Source organism: Miscanthus floridulus, chromosome 2 (genome assembly GCF_019320115.1).
Source record: "Miscanthus floridulus cultivar M001 chromosome 2, ASM1932011v1, whole genome shotgun sequence".
In the NCBI taxonomy this organism is placed as follows: domain Eukaryota; kingdom Viridiplantae; phylum Streptophyta; class Magnoliopsida; order Poales; family Poaceae; genus Miscanthus; species Miscanthus floridulus.
This window is the reverse complement of record NC_089581.1, coordinates 135,950,686-135,967,853: the sequence shown is the minus strand read 5'-3', so window position 1 is coordinate 135,967,853 and position 17,168 is coordinate 135,950,686.

Sequence of the window (17,168 nt, the reverse complement as noted above, 5' to 3'; positions counted from 1 at the left end):
TTTGTAGGTTCCCATGCATAATTGGGACACATCCAGTACCTCTGCCTATATGTTTCCTCATCTTTAGAGATGTCTACCTTGCAAGGATCACCACAAAAGCACATTGGTCGAGGAACACCTTTAGGGAGAGGCTTTAGGTCGTACGGATTTGCCCTCTGGCGACCATAGCTACAATTGAAAGAATTTAGTCATATTAACAGAGAACCAAACCTAAACCTAGGGTTTTCTATTTGTTGCACAGATAATGAATAAACATTGGGATTACCTTGGAATACGAGCTTTACCATGCCTTGGCATCCTAACGTTACGAAGAAAACGCCTTGGTCATAACAAATTGAAATGTAATGACCAACAAATTAATAAAATACATAGTAACCCTAATGACCAACAAATAACTAACCCTAATGACACCTACAATAAACAAATAACCCTAATGACCAAAATAACTAGAAACCAAACTAACCTAACATGTTCATCACATATAATAGTTAAACAACAATGCACTCAATCATCCTAAGCCATACATTTTGCAAATGCAAACACAAATATACCAAATCACCAAACAACCATGATTCCAAATGATTAGGGACAATGTAAGCACATCTACGCGGATAGAATGGAGGAGGGGAGGGACCATTACCTCGAGGAAGCTTCGGGAGACGAGATCCGGGCACCGGGGGTCAATTTTGGAGGTTAGAGTTTCATGGGGGCCGTGGGGGATTTGGGAGCCATGGGGGAATAGAGGAGGGGAGGGAAGAAGATGAAGGGGCCTCGGCGTGGCCTAAAGGGTGCAGACCTCGGCGTTGAGTCGGGCCGCGCCGAGGTCTGGAGTCTCGGCGTTAAGTGACCAAACGCCGAGCTTCTGGGCCACCGTTCTTTGTTGGGCCGCCTGGGCCGCGCTCCGGATGGGGCCAGAGCTCGGCGCTCAGTCCAACCACACCAATGTTGGGCACTTGGCGTTGGCTGACACGACGCCGACATCTCGGACCCATGCGCCAACGTGTCGACGACGACCCCGGTCTCCCGTGACGTGGCAGTGCCTCGACGTGGAGTGACACGACGCCGAGCCTCATACCTCGGCGTCATGTGCTAAGATGCCTAAAAATGGTCTATTTTTAGAAATTGTTTTGGCGTTGGTATTTTTCTAAAAATTATTTTCAAAAGAGACTAAAATACTAAAATATGATCTTTCATATCAAATTTTGAGCATAAAAACTTCTTTGTCTCTAGTAGTAGACTGACATCACTACTAGCAAATAAGATATCATCCACATACAGGACAAGGAAGATAAACTTCCCATTCTTAAACTTTGCATAGACACAATTGTCCTCTACATTCTCTTTAAGCCCAAAATTCTTTATTGTCTGATCAAACTTCAAGTACCACTGTCTTGAAGCTTGTTTTAATCCATAAATGGATTTCTTTAGGCGGCATCATATTTGTTCTTTTCCTTCCATGACAAAACCTTTCGGTTGTGCTATGTAAACATTTTTCTCTAAGTCCCCGTTGAGAAATGCCGTCTTTACATCCATCTGATGTAATTCTAAATCGTAATGTGCCACTAATGCCATTACGATTCTGAAGGAATCCTTACATAAGACTGGAGAAAAGGTCTCGTTGTAATCAATCCCTTCTCTTTGCGTAAAGCCTTTTGCCACAAGTCACACTTTATATCTCTCTATATTCCCTTGAGAGTCAAGTTTTGTTTTGTACACCCATTTACAGCCTACTATTTTGGCTCCTTTAAGAATTATTTCCAAGTCCCAAACTTTATTGGCATTCATAGATTTTATTTCATCTTCCATGGCCTCAAGCCACTTTGATGAATGATCACTTCTCATGACTTCTTCAAATGAGGTGGGATCATCCTCCATTTGAAATCTCTCAATGTTGTATACTTCATAGTCAGTAGGAATAGCTGATTTTCTAACTCTTTAAGACCTTCTAGGGGCCTCATATTTGGCACATCTTTTGTTTGAGGCTGTTGTTGCTCCTCATCATGTGTGGCAATAGGTTCTACAAGATCCTGAAGAATAGGTTCCTCATCATCATTCATTGTTGCCACAGGCAGAATAACAACAGGTGCTGACACCACAGTATCTTGCACTGTCGGTGCAGCGATAGCAGGTAATGAGAAAAAAGGCTCATGAATCATCGAAGTGGGCACATACACCTGCTTCTCTTCAAGGTAAATTTCTTGAGCTACCATGCTCTCTCTTATCATTTCATCCTCTAGGAAGACAGCGTGTCTCGTTTCTACAAACTTTGTATATCTGTCTGGATAGTAGAAACAAAAACCTTTTGACTTTTCTGGGTAGCCAATGAAATAACAACTTACTATTTTGGGATCTAGCTTCTCAATGTTTGGGTTAAATACTTTAGCCTCAGCAGGACTCCCCCACACACGTAAGTGATTTAGTGAGGGTACTCTTCCAGTCCACAACTCATACGGTGTTTTGGGCACCGACTTACTTGATACTCTATTGAGAATATGAATGGCGGTTTTTAACGCCTCTATCCACAGGCTCAACGGTAAGGTGGAGTAACTTATCATACTGTGCATCATATCTATCAGGGTACGATTGCGTCTTTCAGTACTCCATTCTGCTGAGGTTCGTCCGGTGTAGAATACTGGGCTACTATGCCATTATCTTGTAAGAACCTTGCAAAAGGTCTAGGAACTTGGCCATATGGGGTATGCCGACCATAGTACTCCCCCCCACGGTCGGACCTGACTATCTTAATTTTTAAATTGTGTTGGTTTTCAACTTCTGTCTTAAATATCTTAAATTTATCTAATACTTCTGTTCTTTCTTTGATTGGATAAATGTAGCCATAACGGGAGTAATCATCTATGAATGTTATGAACGAATCATAACCATCCATACTCTTTACAGGAAACGGACCACAGATGTTTGTGTGAATAATCTGTAAAATTCCTGTGCTTCGTTTGGCATTTTTCTTAATTTTCTTTACATACTTTCCTTTTATGCATTCTCTGCATTGTTCTAAATCTGAGAACTCTATTGGAGGAAGGATATCATTCTTAACTAGTCTTTCTATTCTCCCCCTCGAAATATGGCCTAAACGATAGTGCCATAATTTTAACGACGCATCGTGAGCTCTCTTTTGTTTTCTGTTTACATCCACAGATGAGGATACATTCTCATTGTCTCACGCAACGTTCACATCATTGTATACAACATTCACATCATCACGTAGTGATAACAAATAAAGCTTATTTTATAAGATAGCAAGACCAACACATGCATTATTAAATGTTATCTAACATTTGCTATTTCCAAAATGGCAATCATATCCATCATTGTCCAAGCATGAAACACTAATCAAGTTTCTCTGTAAAGAGGAAACATAAAGTACATCTCTAAGTAAAAGTGTGAAGCCATCAGGAAGCTCTAGAGAAAGATCGCCAACGGCTTCAATATCTGCTCGGACTCCATTTGCAAGTTTAACGTGTCTTTCTCTTTTTTGCGTAGTCCTCGTCGAATGGAACCCCTGTAAAGAATTATCAACATGAACAGTTGCACTTGAGTCAATCCACCAAGTAGATTTTGAATACTGTACATATAGGGATTCATTTATGAACGTAATAATGTTCTCACCTTTCTTTGTCATGATCATCTTTAAGTAATCGGGACAATTTTTCTTATAATGTCCCGTCTTCTTGCAATAGAGACAATAATCTTTCTCTACTGTGAACTTGTTCTGCTGAGGCTGATGCAGCATGGGACCCTTTTCCTTTGACTTTGAGGAGTTAGCATTATTATTCTTTTTCTTGTTGTCTTTCACAAAATTGATAGTGCCACCATTGGCAGCTTTTATTCTCTCATCATCTTGCACACACATAGCCATGAGCCTCTCTAAGTCCTACTTCTCGGGCTGTATGTTGTAGTTGACAACAAAAGTGTTAAATTCCTTTGGCAAGAAAGCAAAAATCAGATGGATAAGGAACTCTTCCTTGAGAGCCAGATACATTGGTTTTAGCTTGGATGCCAAATTGTTCATCCTTAGTATGTGCTCTCTTATGCCACCATTTCCAGAGTACCTCTCTGTCACCAGCTGCTTTATCAGCTGGGTAGCATATGTCATTGAAGAGTCAATGAACTGACTCTTTATTCTATCGAGGTACTCGGTGACCATGTCACACTCTAGAATTAAACCCACAATTGTAGGCTCAATCGTGTCCTTTATCATAGCCAAACATTTTTTGTTGGCAGTGACCCATTTCCTATGTTCAAGGTCATAGGACATCTTTTGGGATACAAAACCCCTCTCTCTAGTTGCCCAAGCAGCATCAACCTTGTTTGTCTCCCTCATCGGTGTCACAGGCTCAGTGGGACACGGTGAGATGACTACCTAGTCCACCTCAGCCAAGAGAAGGCTAGGTCAATCTTTTTCTTCCACTCCGTGTAGTTCTCACCTTTGAGAGTGGGGATCTCTTTGGTACAACCCATCAAGTTGTATCCGTTTGAAAACACAATTCATATAGAGTGAGAACATAAATAATAACAATAATTGCATGCCTTGATTCCAATGTTGGTCAAAATTAAAACATACAACTATTTATACATTAAATCTACATCACCGTTTGGCAGAAATAAAAATAATGCATAAAATCATTAAAATTATGATATTGTTATTAACAACGTTGGTCAGAAAATAACAACATCATAATCATGTCAAAATCTCTTTTTCTCCAATTAAATATCACGTTGGTTTAAAATAACTAGAGAATAAACTATTTCTTTAGCAGCGGAAACATGAAAAAATTCATTATCTATTTTTCAGAAGCATTACACTTTTTTTAAAGGGGATATTCTCTGAAAAATTATCCCGTTGGTTCAAATTTTAACAGAGATATTAAACTAGACAAAATTCATCGAAATCTGCTTCTGAAAATTAAATAAACTCGAAACTTTATTTATTGTTCATTCTGGCCTGATTTGTTGCAACAGTAACCAACCCAGCAGAAACAGTGCGCGGCCTGGGTGGTGGAGTGCGGCCCGCACAGCCTGCTTCACCCGGCGTGCGCCCGCTGTCCCGCGCCCAGGCCGCAACCTGGGCCTAGGCCGGGAATCTGCTGCCCCGCCTGGGCCTAATGTCGGTCCAGACGATCTCGGCCGCTGGTTTCCATCCGATGGCCAGGTGTCAATATCGCAAGATCAAAAACCCTAGGCGTGGCTCATCCCCAAAACCCTAGACTCATTTTCTTCATTCCCTTTCTCTTTCCTCCTCAGCGCCGCAGTCGGGAGAGAAGGAGCAGCGTAGCAGTGCCACCGCCGGTCCTCTTCGGCTCCCCCGTAGCCCCGTTCGCCGGTGAGCGCATTCACTCGAGGGTGAGCGCGTCGCCGTCGAGCTGTGCTTTGGGTGATCCTTTCGCCGGCGGTGCTACCTCGAAGACCTGGCGCGAGGCCGAAGGCCGGCCGATCTAGGGTTACCTCGCTGGCGATCTTCCCAGAGTGAATCCAGTGACGGAGATGGAGAAATGTCAGTTCCCCCCCCCCCCCTTCTACTTTTTAACTTCCCCTCTTTCTAGGGTGGGGTTTTGGTCTTGCTACCGGCGGCCGTCGGTCCAAATCCGGTGAGCCGTCGTCGTTTCTGGAAAATAAAACTTTGTTTCGATTCGTTCATCTCCTTCTTTTTGTCTCCTACCCCACGCGCCCACGACAGCTCGGGGTGGCTTCCTTCCCGCACGCCATTGAAGCGGCGGTGCGGTCTTCTTCCCGCGTGATGGTGGTCTTCTTCCTTAGAGTTAGGGTTACGGTTCTAATTCTATTTCATTTTTCTACCCCGATCTACGATCTACACACTAGGATAACCCGGCTCTGGTACTATTGTTGGATCCTTAGGATCATCTAGGTGTAGATTGGGGATTGATTCATTTCTATTTGGCTTAGAACAACCAACAACATGAACTAGAGAGGGAGAGGGAGAGAGAGGAATAGAAGAAGAACGTGTCGAACCTGACACCGCAGAGGGAGATGATCCAGAAGCTGCCATCTCGTTTGTCGGTGAAGTCTGCGCATGGGCAGCGATGTTCGGGGAAGAGGTCAATAAAGTCGTTGACGTTGGTGGAGCGGGGCGGCGCGGCTGGTGGCTTCCCGTCACTGGCTGCGCTCCTCTCTGATCGGGATTAGGGTTTAGGTTTCGGTGGGGTGCTCGGCTCACGGTAAACCTCGTACTCAGAGCCACCGGCCCCCACCTCTATATATAGCGCAGTGTGATAGGGCCCTCCAGCCATAGTGGGCTGGTCGCCCCCGATCAGGGCGTGGATCAAAGGCCCAACTGGGCCGTTGGACCTAGTTTGAGATTAGAGATCAATCTAACAATATAATATATATACAAGAAAAGAAAAAGTTAGGTTTACTTCATTCAGACAGCATGATTGTCCGATTTTTCTTCACAAACTACAAAATAAGTATTTTGACCTCCTCGGATTTTAAAAACTTTATTTTTGCTTGGGTAGTTTCGACGATGGTTTTGCTGATATAGCACCACGTCAGAGGGCGTAAATACTAAATAGGACTAAGTTAAAAATTCAAGAAAGTAAATCTAACTAAAAGTGTTTTTAAAGTATTATCCAAAAAATCAGAAAAAAATATATTTTCAAAAAATATGAAATAAAATGGTTAGAGCTAGTAGCTCATAAGTCATCCTCGTCCAAGCTGACCCTCTTCATGTAATTAAGAACGCGTGTGGCACAGTCGTCTAGTTTTCCATTCCTTTCTCTGCTAATGAATCTCGTCTCTGTCTTTCCCTCGGTCGCCTCTTCAGTCTTCGTGCATGTATATATGCACGCCGACAAATCAGCGATCACTGTCTCTGGTATGTTCAACATCTCAAAGAGAAACATATGGACGATCGCGATCTGCTAACAATTAAGGAGAAACTTTAATAATGATCATGATATGTGTTCTAATTTGTTTTAGGATTGAACTTCGCACCGTGCCTGTATACTTAACTTGTATGGGCTTGGAAGAGAGTAGTGTGCACCATGGAAGCACTTCGTTTTTAGAATCAGGCTGCACATCGTGGTTAGATACACTGCTCTAACTTGTACAAGCACGGGAGAGACTGAGTCTGTCAGATCCCCATCGGACAATGATGAAGGACTAATAAACTTTTTGCTCTTTAATATCAGAGAGATTTGGTTATTTCAACATATAGTTCGATTATTTTGTACGTAGTCAATTTAGTTTTTTAAGCAAATTCTGATTCATTATTTGATATGGTGGTAATGAGGGCTCAACGTACAGCTCAACGAATGACGGTATAATAACTTCGGTGGTTCCAAGTGGTGCAATCGATAAAAGTAGCGAGGCTAGTGGTAGTGATAATAATGGAGGAGAGAGTTGATGCATCGATGTGTTTCACATTAGTTGACTTGATGTTGTTAGGAACTATGTTATCGGGCAAACAATATTTTTTAAATTCGAATTAACTTGACTTAAATTCGTGTATTTAAGTATTTCTTGTTTATATGACTAGTAATATTATTGTATCAATTTAACCCGACAAATCAACGATCACTATTATATCTATGGTACGTTTTAACATCAGGAAACACATATGGACTCTAACAAATAATGAGAAACTTTGTCACGCGTTCCTGTTTGTTTTAGGATCAGATTTCGCACTTCCTAAACACTTAACTTATACGTGCGCGCATGGGAGAGAGTAGCAGACCACGGAAACACTTTGTTTCTAAAATCGGACTTGGCACCGTATTTGGACATGCTAATCTAACTTGAACACGCACAGGAGAGACTGAGTATGTCATATTCCTATCGAACGGTTGTAAGTGATGAAGGACGAAGAAACCTTTCGTTGTCTAATATTAGAAATAGATCTGGTTATTCCAACATATAGTTTGATTATTTGGTAATCAGTTTAGATTTTTAGCATATTATGATCTATTTAATATGGTGGTAACGAGGGCTCATCAATCTACAGCTCAATGAACGACGCCCCAATAACGTCGGTGGATCAAGTGGCCGGTGCAATCAGCGAAAGTAGTGAGCCAAGTGGTGGGGTGATAACAATGGAGGAGAGAGTTGATATGCATCGATATGTTCAAGTTTGTTGACTTAACGCTGTGATGAATTATGTTATATTGCGAACAATAACTTTTAAATTCAAATTTAAATTTGAATTAACTTTGTTTGAATCATGTATTTATGTATTTTTCATCTATATATAAACTCATAATATTATAGTTTGAATTTATGTCAAATCAAATTAACCGATACTCTCTTCATTCTAAATTATAATGCGTTTTGGTTTTGGTAGATATATATAGCTTTTGATATAGATGTAGATATATATAATTTCTAGATACATAGTAATAGCTAGTAAAACAACGGTGTCAAAACGTCCTATAATTTGAAAGAATACGTAAAGCTGCTGGAGATGGCTTACCGACGATGGACCAGTCTCAGCGACCCTTAAGGCCGACTAATAAGATAAGCTGTACTTCAACGTGCATGTCAAGTCAAGGAAGTGCACGCCACGAGCATGGTATCATATATTCACGTCGCATCACGGGGGCCATGTTTGTTAAGAAGAAGGGACGACGAAGAAAGGATGGAAGTGGTCGCCTGCTGCGATCTCCAAACGGGCAACCGAAAACCATACGCATTAACCTGTTTCCGGTGGCCGCCACGCCACCAGACTGTATCCTTCGATCACTTATGGGCGGTGCATGGGCCACCGTTTCCGATCCATCGCCCTCCCGCGTAGGTCGCAGAGGGCAGCATTCATTTTATATGACATGTCATTTTTATAAACAGCGTCATGAAATTATGCGCCGAGACTGACCTGAGAAAGACATTATGTTTTTAATAACTTTAAGATTAATTTGCACGAATGACATATATAGAACTTCCTCTCTGTGCACCGCATGCGAATTCACTTTCTACTACTCCCTCCACAAGCATAAAAAGTGAAGCGAAGTATTAGGGTTATCTTAACTTTAACTGTTTCAAACTTAGATTATAAGCTTTTTTTTTGTATGTTCTGATGAATTCACTGCTACAAACAGATTTTATTAAGACGTCCTTTTTTTCCCAAAGCCTGTGCAGAGGGAACCCCCGCTGCCGTAAATCATCTCTGTAAGAGCTTTTGTAACAACTGGGAAAAAATATTCTCAGAAAACACTGTTTTTAAGCTAGCCAAAAGGTAAAAGGTATCAGAAGGGAAACATTTTTATATTCTTACTTGCAGATCATTTTTAGGATCGCTCAATAGACACGTTTCTAGGCATGTCGTATTTTGAACATAACAGATGAAGAAATTTTCACCAAACAGCTGCCACACCGGGTTTGAGATGGGAAAATGGTGGAAAGGAAGGAGGCCGGCGTACCTCAGGGACACATTGAGGTCGGTGGCTGCATGACATGGTTCCACCTACTAAAATTTAGTCCCTATCATATCGAATGTTTGGACATATGTATAGAGTATTAAACGTAGACTAATTATAAAATTAATTGCACAGATTAAAATTAATTTACGAGATGAATCTATTAAGTCTAATTAGACTCATGTTTAGTCTTTCTAATTAGTACCTAAATACCCGATATGACATCTACTAAACTTTAGTCTTGGATCCAAACACCCCCTAGATCACGCGAGAGATGAATTCCTACCCTGTCGTGCGCAAACTTTGATGTGTCATAGCAGCGTTTTACGCCGCGCGGAAAATGGGCAACCATTGATAGGGAGTTGTTGGACTTTGGCTTTTGACCTCTTCGGCAAAAATCAGTTTTAGAGAGTGGTTTTATCATGTTGCTAGAGATGCTCTGACAAGTCGTTCTCGCTTAAACCAATAGTCTCAGGAAAAAAAACTTATGAACAGGCAATATGATATGTACCCAAGGAGCCATACCAAACGGTTTAAGAGGAGCCGTTCACAGCTGTTTTTCAATGGAATAAAGAGGAGCCGGAGGTGTCTAATTTCAGGTATGTGATTCGTCCTGTTCGCTGGTTGGTTTTTGGACTGATAAGTCTGGCTGGTGCTAGCTTGTTGTGAGAGGAAAATGCTGTTGGCTGGCTGATAAGCCCTGACTGAAATCAACGAGCGAACATGCTGAATATAAGCATATTTCAAAATAAAAGATGTGGTCAAAGTTACTTTATCTGCTACTAGAGGCTCTCCTTTAATTAGATCTAACTCTTAACTGAATCACAGTAAATGAGTGCTGCTATCTGAATAGTTGCAGGAAGCCTGTGGCAGCTCAAAGTTACCAGTATTTTCTAGTATGAAATTATCGATAATTAGAAAAAAAAAGAATATCTTTTTTGAGCAAAAATAAAGAATACCTAAAAGGTTGGTCGAAAGTATGAAATAGCCCAGCAAAGCCCGTGTTCGTCTGAGCCACCCAGCTCCTCTGGCGGCGCCGGGCTCGACGCGCGCGCGGCGCCTATATAAACACACTATAAGCATGCAAATAATCACACACTATAAGCGGTTTACTGTAACGTTATGTTAAATATTTTCGTGTGTTATATATATATACACACAGCAACGCTATTCTAACTGACCGGAAAATACTAAATAGTACTAAACCGTGTTCAGTATCACTAACTACTACACCCATGACAACGAAATACTGAACAATATTGAAACGCGACTACTGAACGTGTTCTATTATACACTAGGGTGTAGAATAGTGTGTGTGTATATATATATATATATATATATGATAATTTTATATATTAATTTATGATAATGTCAATACATATTTACGATAGTTGGGTTACTATAACACATGGGATATTTACCATAACGTTACAGTAAACCACTTAGTAAGGAGTTACTATAATCTCGTAAATTAACATAATAATTATCGCACTCAATGTGGCTACAGAATAAACTAATTAAACTTGATTAGGTGTGTGTGTATATATATATATATATATATAGAACTACTACTCTATAGCTGGCTACAAAATAACTTATTCTGTAGCCACTTTGGGTTACAATAATTACTATGCTAATTTACGAGATTGTAGTAACTCCTTACTAAGTGGTTTACTATAATGTTATGGTAAATATCCCCATATGTTACGGTAATCCAACTATCGTAAATATGTATTGACATTATCGTAAATTAGTATATAAAATTATCGTAAATGGAGGTGGCTACAAAATAACTTTTTTTATAGCTGGCTACTGAATATACTTATATATATATATATATATATATATATATATATATATATATATATATATATATATATATATATATATATATATATATATATATATATATATATAGACACACACACTCACCGGCCTGATCGAGTTTAACTAGCTTCAGCGATTAGTTACACTCACCGGCCTGATCGAGTTTAACTAGCTTCAGCGATTAGTTGTGCAGCACGGTGTTACTTGGAGCCAAGAATCTTGACCTCATCTCTAACCGTCCTGCTGACCTTCAAGCTGGTCCGGTCACTGGCCACCTCCAGTCCAGCTAGCAACACGCCAACACTAGTGCTACTGCATGTGGGCTTAAATAATACAAACTTTTGAAAAAAAAAGTTTCACAGTAAGCAGTGGCGGCCGGGTTCAAGGTTCTACTCCCTCCGTTCTAAATTATAAGTTATTTCAACTTTCTTAAAGTGTCAAAGCATCTCAACAAGTTTGATCTCTCGTTGATCGCGCCTGATCCTGACCTATTGTTGGCAAATCCAGGCTACCTACCACACATAGTGGCTTCTCGTCGTGCGCAGATGCAACCACACTATATGCCAAAGAGAGGGGTTAGCGGTGGTGGAGAAGGGGATCTCGGTCATTGTACCAAGACCCCGATCAGCCATGTTGTGCCGAGAGAGGCGAGCAGAGGAGTGGATCCTAGCTGTCATGCCGTAGAAGCGGCTAGGAGGATAGATGGGGGGACAGTGAGGACTATGTCAAAGAAAAATTGGGGGCGGTGGAGAGAGACCGGGTGGCAGGGGGGACTAGTAGGCGATGGATTATATGTATTAGGAACCTAGAGTTTATACCAAGATGAATATGATTTACAGAGACAGCCCATTGCACGTTCTTCCTCTAAAAATATTAATGGGTCGACTCTTATGATTCACATAGGCTGCCCATTAGGACATTCACCAAATACAATGATCCTTATGCCTGCCTCTGAAAATCAATTATGTATTCAAAAAGCAGTTTTGTAGTAGTGCTTTAGAAGAATACCGGAGCAATCGAAGTTATATAGTGATTATCCAAGGTAATTTGCACAATATTAGTGAGTGATTAGTGCAATATCTAGCCTAGAGAGTTTCAATAAAAGGTAGTTGTCTTGCTATTATTGTCTGAGCCACACTTGTACTCTTGGTGTGCCAGTGCCACGGAACCTTAGGGGCTCACTAGCTGAAGCGACCCCGATTTCCGTGAAGGGAAATCCACAGCGTCGAAGTGTAATAAGACCGTTGTAGGTCATATTACCCAAATTCCAGTCGAATATCACATCCATACAACAATAATATCAGAGTACAAATAGTGCGGAATTACATAAATTATTACATCGCCGCATTGGCGGAATCAAAAGTAGCATTCATTCAGAACAGCTTGAAGATAAGATCGCCAAACTCGAGCGTAGGCACGAACCCCTCAACCGTTAAACTCCTCGGAACTAAACTCCTCAGCAGAACCTGTGTGCCAAAATTTATCAGTACGATTTGTACTGGCCACTCCCAACCCTATGAGCATTGCTTTGTGGAAATTGGATGCAAGTTGGATATAGTCAAAAGGAACTTATAAGGCTGGGGTTTCCTATGCATTAGCATATCAAGTATATAATAGTAGTTTGTCAAGTTTTAACACCATTTCCACACACATTCCACCCCATTCCAGAGCCAGGTTTCGATCCTAGGATAGATATACCACCATCTCCACACCATTACCATACCATCGCTCAGTCGACAGGCCAACTCCCTCTCGACACTGTCTCAAGGCCCGTAGCCCCTAGCTACGACCGACACTCTCTTACGGGGGAAGAAGAGAAGGACTCATCTCACTATCTAGTTTAAGCGAAACCCAGGAAAGGTCCACAGCCGACAAGTCGGCACATGTATCAATCGATCAACCATACACTCTGCAGAGGTTTTACATAACCACAAGATCTGCCTTCCTCGCTGACCGTCGTCAACTGGGCTGATTCCGGCCGCTTGCTAGCCTAGGATAATGCCACTCTACCATTCAGCCCTGGTACACCTCAAGTCTAGTCTGGGGTGGCTGAAACTGTGAGTCATGAGCCGGGTCCACAAGGTCTCCATGAAGTCTCGGAAGGGTGTGGGGGAAATCCTCCGCGCCCCGTACCTCCTTACACTGTTCGCTATCAACCTAGCAGTAGTGGCAATATCCTACCAAGTAGTCCGGCCATCCCGCACCATATAGGGTGAGTGGTACGTAAGGCTTCCCGGTGAATCTGAGTACTAGTAAGTCCTTAGGGGTGACCAAGCCAGAATGTCTTCATCAGGGTTTCCATTTACCGTGCCACCATAGCACCTCCATCCCGGGCTCCTCCCATCACAGGTTCACACCCAGGACCACCTCGTATACCACTTACCCACCACAGGTATCCATTTCCAGGGGTGCCTAGGTAGCACCCCATGGCAAGACTTGCCCCAAGCTCATCGTATACTCCAACTTGGTCGACTCAACCCTCACCCTCCACGCACCCAAGTCACACATGCAGCACTCTCCCCACAGTCCAATTAACACCAGTTTCCACCACGCATCAACGTAGTACAAGCATAGTAAAAGTAATAAGTAATATAGCAGCAAGCGTGTGTCTAGCCTAATAGCAGGGTGAGCAGGGGTAAGGTTGCGTCAAGGTAAAGGCCATCAAGAAAGCATACTACCATGCGAGTCCTATCATAGTATGATTGTAGCAGTAAAGTAAAGCAATAGCAGTTCTATATTAGCCATGCGTAATAGGTGCTACGAGATTGGGTGGGATGTGGCACCTTCAGTGTAGTCGTCTCCGTACTCCTCATGGTACTCACGATCCTCGTCCGTCTGGTTCTCCTCCGAGTCTGCATCGATCGTATTATAGTCGCGTTAGCGACGTCTATAGAATAGCATAAAGAAGCAATGAAAATTCAAAAGAGCCAAATGCACTCCAACATGGGTTCATTGCGTAGAGCTTGATTTTAGATGAATTTTGGTCCTAGTTTCGTATTTTTCTGAGGTCATATGAATTAGTTATGAATTTCTGAAGTTTAAATCATTTCTGAAAATGGAAAAGGCCGAATTAATTCTGGGCTGACATGTGTCACGCTGTGACTGGTCCACGTGGCATGCTGACGTCAGCATGACATCAGCGTCTCGGTTCTGAGATGACAGGCGGGGTCCAGCTGACGTTAGCAACGTCATCAGTCCCGATAGGTGGGTCCAGGGCTCTTGGGTCACTGACATGTGGGTCCGGTCAAAGTCAACATCAGTCAACGGTGAGTCAACGGTCAACGGTCAGAGTCACTGACATGTGGGGCCTGGGCTGCTGACGTTAGCAGTTGATGTCATCGTGACGTCACCCTAGCTGTGTTGGCTTCTGACGTGTGGGTCCCGTGTAACGTCAGCATCTGACGTGTGGGTCCAGAGTGCCTGTGCCACTGACATGTGGGGCTAGGTCAACGGTCAACGTTGACCGGTCAACGGTCAATACGGGCCGGGTTCAAACTGGGCCTGGACAGGGCTAGGTCTGGGCTGGGCTTGGCCGCCACGTGGCATGCTGTGGCGCTGCCACGTCATGGCCTTGGGCCTTTACTGGGCTTCGTTTCCAGGCTATGGGTGTGAGCGTGGCTCACGGTGGACCCATGTTCATGGTCCATAGACCTAAGGTAGGGTCCATGGTGGATCGAGTCCACCTTCTTTTCCCTCGGCTCGGCTCACGTGCACCGAGTGCAGGGCTGCGCTGCTCAACTCACCCCTTCTCGATTTCTTCCATGGCCGTGCTCCCGCCGGCGGCGTGCCTCGTCGGTGAGCCTTGCCGTAGGTGCTGGTGCCCAATTGAGGAGGGGAAAAGCTCCGTCGAGCCTCGGCGTACACGGTGGTGGGATCTAAGTGGTGGCCAGGGCTTTCCAGAGCGTCGGCCACGATGGTCGGTGGCTTGGCGTGGCGGCGCTCGTTGGTGTGGCATGGTCAGGCTGTGGTGGTGGCCAAGAGTGGGTTTGGCGGGGCGCGTGAGTTTCTTGTGGCTCTAGCGAATAGGGCGAGCGAGTCAGGGAGGCGCCAGGTGCTCCCAGCGGTACTGGCCACGGTGGTCTGGTGCTCTGGCCGGTGGTGGCGGTGCTCGTCTGTGGTCGGGTGCTCTGGCCAAGGGGCTGCGGCTGACTATCATTGACTTGGTCTACGCGGCTACCTTCCGGTCATCATGGTGATGCTCTACGGCTACGTTCTGGTCTAGCGAGGTGGTCGGGTGCGCCGGTGGTGGCTGCTCCATGGCAGCGGCGTCGTGAGCGTGGTGTGCATGTGCTCGGCTACGGCGTCCGTGGGGGTAGGAGGGGTCTCAGCAGCGAGAGGCTCACCGTAGGTGTCGTAGACGATAGGATGGCGGTGTGGTGGTAGGTCGAGGCCGTGTAGCTCCGGTAGCCGTGCAGTGCCGACCCGCGACCGTGATGACGACGACGGCATCGCCCTCGGCTCCGGTGACTTCGGCAGCACACGGGGGCTCCGATCCTCCTCTCACGATCTCCTTCCCGGCCCTCTACTCTCGGTGTGGTGCGGCTGCTGGGCCACCAAGCGGCGGCAGTGGCTGAGGGAGAGGCTGAGGTGCCGGGCGTGGCTTTATAGCCGAGCACCATGCCTCCAATGGTGGCTGGCATCGTGCGGTGGAGCGACGTGGGGCGCATCCGACGGTGGTGCGGGGTTGCGTGACCACGGCGCATGGGGGAGCAAGGCCATGCCCCCGGCGTGACCCCCTGGCCCGCCCCTGCCACCGCTGTCGGCCCCCGGTCGCGCGGGCGGTTGAGCGTGGCGTAGAGAAGATGAATAGGGGAAAGCTGATGGGTGGGGCCCCGCGTGGCAGCGGCTGCAAGCGATGGCGGGGAGGCACGTGGGCAGGTGCGGCGTGCGGCTGGCTACTGGGCCTGTGCGAGCTCGTGGGGCGGCTCGCTGTGCGTTGGCGGGCCGAGCCTGCGAGGCCTTCTTTTTCCCCTTTTCTTTTTCTATTTTATTTTCCTTCTTCTTTATTTGAATTCAATTTTGATTTTTAAATTTGGATTCTAAATTGGTGCACCATATTCATTGGAGTTTTTGATATGAGGCCCATAACATACTTATATAAATACTAGGAATTTATTTAGCTATTTTGTATAACAAAAATATGTGTGGTTTTTGTTATACAAAAGTAGAATTAGTTTTTCTCTTTAAACCTTTATTCCTTGGTTTGAGTTTTAATTATTTTATGGTTTATTATTTTATTGGAGTTGTTAAGCATATCATAACTCAAATGGAAATCCAAATCACATTTTGAATTAACAATGTATGCAATTCTTTATTTGTTAGAATTTAAATAAACACAATTAACTAATGACATGCCATGCTTATGTGTTAACTTGGGTTGGGGTTAGACCTAATGCATTTTTTAGGTTGGGTTTCTATACATGACACTCATCATCACCTGGGAGTTTTAAGAAAAATTTTGTAGTTGGTATTTTTGGGTGTATAGATTTTTGGGTTGTTACAGTCCTACCCCCTTAATAGAATCTCATCCCCGAGATTAAAGCGTAACGTACTCTTTGAAGAGGTAAGGATAGTGTAGCCGGAGGTTAGACTCTTTCTCCCATGTTGCTTCTCTCTCTGTGTGATTGCTCCATTGGATCTTGCACATAGGAATAGTCTTGCTTCGGGTCTCTTTGGTATCTCTGCCCAAAATTCTGATAGGATGTTCTTTATACTCAAGTGTATCTTGAATGTCAAGTGTATCAGTTGGAACTACTTCATCGGGCACTCTCAAACACTTGCGTAGCTGTGAGACATGGAATACGGGATGTACACCCATTAATTCCTCGGGTAGCTCAAGTTTGTAGGCGAGCTTTCCAATCCTCTTGCAAATCTTGTATGGGCCAACAAATCTAGGGGCAAGCTTTCCTTTCACATGGAATCTGACAGTTCCACGTAGCAGGGATACCTTGAGATAGACAA